The 2,501-nt window shown below is 40.5% G+C and overlaps 1 non-coding gene across 1 annotated transcript; it reads left to right on the top strand.

Moving 5' to 3' along the window:
* The first annotated feature begins 1,713 nt into the window (after positions 1-1,713).
* Positions 1,714-1,787, top strand: TRNAG-CCC (transfer RNA glycine (anticodon CCC)). Its single transcript has one exon. It is a non-coding gene; the product is annotated as a tRNA-Gly (tRNA).
* The last annotated feature ends 714 nt before the right edge of the window (positions 1,788-2,501 follow it).

The raw sequence follows: 2,501 nt of genomic DNA, 5'->3' as shown, positions 1-2,501 counted from the left end.
GGGGAACACGTGTATACCTGTGGTGGATGCATGTTGATATATGACAAAACCAATACAATATTGTAAAGTTAAAAAATAAAATAAAATTAAAAAGTTAAAAAAAAAAAGACTTTAGGGGAAATGCTTTCAATTTTTCCCCATTAAGGATAATGTTTGCTGTAGGTTTATCATACATAGCTTTTATTATGTTGATGTATGTTCCTTCTGTGCCTGCTTTATGGAGGGTTTTTTAATCATAAATGGATGTTGAATTTTGTCAAAGGCTTTCTCTGCATTTATTGAGATAATCCTATGGTTTTTATCTTTCAATTTGTTTATGTGGTAGGTCACATTGATTGATTTGTGAATATTGAAGAATCCTTGCATCCCTGGAATAAAGCCAACTTGGTCATGATGTATGATCTTTTTAACATGTTGTTGGATTCTGTTCGCTAGACTTTCGTTAAGGATTTTTGCATCTATGTTCATCAGTGATAATGGCCTGTAGTTTTCTTTTTTTTGTGGCATTTTTGTCTGGTTTTGGTGTTAGGGCGATGGTGGCCTCATAGAATGAGTTTGCCAGTTTACCTTCCTCTGCAATTTTCTGGAAAAGTTTGAGTAGGATAGGTGTTGCTGCTGCTGTGTCGCTACAGTCGTGTCCGACTCTGTGCAACCCCATAGACGGCAGCCCACCGGGCTCCCCCGTCCCTGGGATTCTCCAAGAACACTGGAGTGGGTTGCCATTTCCTTCTCCAATGCATGAAAGTGAAAAGGGAAAGTGAAGTCACTCAGTCATGTCCGACTCTTAGCAACCCCGTGGACTGCAGCCTACCAGGCTCCTCCGTCCATGGGATTTTCCAGGCAAGAGTACTGGAGTGAGGTGCCATTGCCTTCTCCGAGGATAGGTGTTAGCTCTTTAAGTTTTTGGTAGAATTCACCTTTGAAGCCATCTGGCCCTGGCCTATTGTTTGTTGGAAGATTTTTTTATCACAGTTTCAATTTCCATGCTTCTGATGGGTCTGTTAAGATTTTCTATTTCTTCCTGGTTCAGTTTTTAAAGGTTAAACTTTTCTAAGAATTCGCCCATTTCTTCCAAGTTGTCCATTTTATTGGCACACAGTTGCTGATAGTAGTCTTTTATGATCCTTTGTATTTCTGTGTTGTATGTTGTGATTTCTCCACTTTCATGTCTAATTTTGTTGATTTGATTCTTCTCCCTTTTTTTCTTGATGAGTCTGGCTAATGGTTTGTCTATTTTATGTATCTGCTCAAAAAACCAGCTTTTAGTTTTGTTGATTTTTGCTATAGTCTCCTTTGTTGCTTTTTCATGTATTTCTCCCCTAATTTTTATTATTTCTTTCTTCTACGAACCCTGGGGTTCTTTATTTCTTATTTTTCTTGTTGCTTTAGGTGTAAAGTTAGGTTATTTATTTGATTTTTCTCTGGTTTCTTGAGGTAAGCTTGTATTGCAAGATAGGTTTTAAGGAATGGCATCAACATACAGGGTAGAGGAGAGCTTGGCATGCTTACTGGCGCCCTCAGTTGATTTTTCCTAATGTAAATTTTGGACTGTTTTCCACTATATCTCAGGACACTTCTCCTAATATTGGTTGAGGACCAGAGAATTTCTCAGGCTTAACTTTCATTCTGAATCTATGAAATTTCTCTCCCCAGCTAGTCTTCTCTGGAGCTGCTAATTTTCCTGTATACCAAAGAAACAGCTGTCTGTGGACTTCCCTGGTAGTCCAGTGGTTAAGACTCTGCACTCCCAATGCAGGGGGTCTAGGTTCGATCCCCTGGTTGGGGAACTAGACCCCAAGTCACAGGCTAAGAATTAGCCTGCAGAGTTGGACTATAAAGAAAGTTGAGCGCCAAAGAATTGACGCTTTTGAATTGTGATGTTGGAGAAGAGTCTTGAAAGTCCCTTGGACTGCAAGAAGATTCAACCAGTCCATCCTAAAGGAAATCAGTCCTGAATATTCATTGGAAGGACTGATGCTGAAGTTGAAACTCCAATACGTTGGCCACCTGATGTGAAGAACTGACTCATTTGAAAAGACCCTGATGCTAGGAAAGATTGAAGGTGGGAGGAAAGGGGATGACAACGGATGAGATGGTTAGATGGCATCACCAACTCAATGGACATGAGTTGGATAAACTCCGGGAGTTGGTGATGGACAGGGAGGCCTGGCGTGCTGCAGTCAATGGGGTTGCAAAGTATTGGACATTACTGAGCACTGAACTAAACTGAAATGTAAAAGGAAGAACATGTCAATAGTTTACATTAGAAGTCACTCTTCTGTTAGATTGGACACATGCATATGTATGGCTGAGTCCCTTCACTGTTCATCTGAATCGAACACTGTTAATTGGTTATGTGTGTGCTAAGTCGCTTCAGTTGTGTCTGATTCTTTACAACCCTATGGACTTTACCCTGTCAGGCTCCTTGGTCCATGGGATTCTCCAGTCAAGAATACTGAAGTGGGTTGCCATGCCCTCCTCCATGGAATCTTCCTGACTTA

This window comes from Bos indicus, chromosome 18 (assembly GCF_029378745.1).
Source record: "Bos indicus isolate NIAB-ARS_2022 breed Sahiwal x Tharparkar chromosome 18, NIAB-ARS_B.indTharparkar_mat_pri_1.0, whole genome shotgun sequence".
Taxonomy (NCBI): Eukaryota; Metazoa; Chordata; class Mammalia; order Artiodactyla; family Bovidae; genus Bos; species Bos indicus.
Note: the sequence above shows the minus strand (reverse complement) of the source record. Positions and strands in the feature narration are given on the sequence as shown.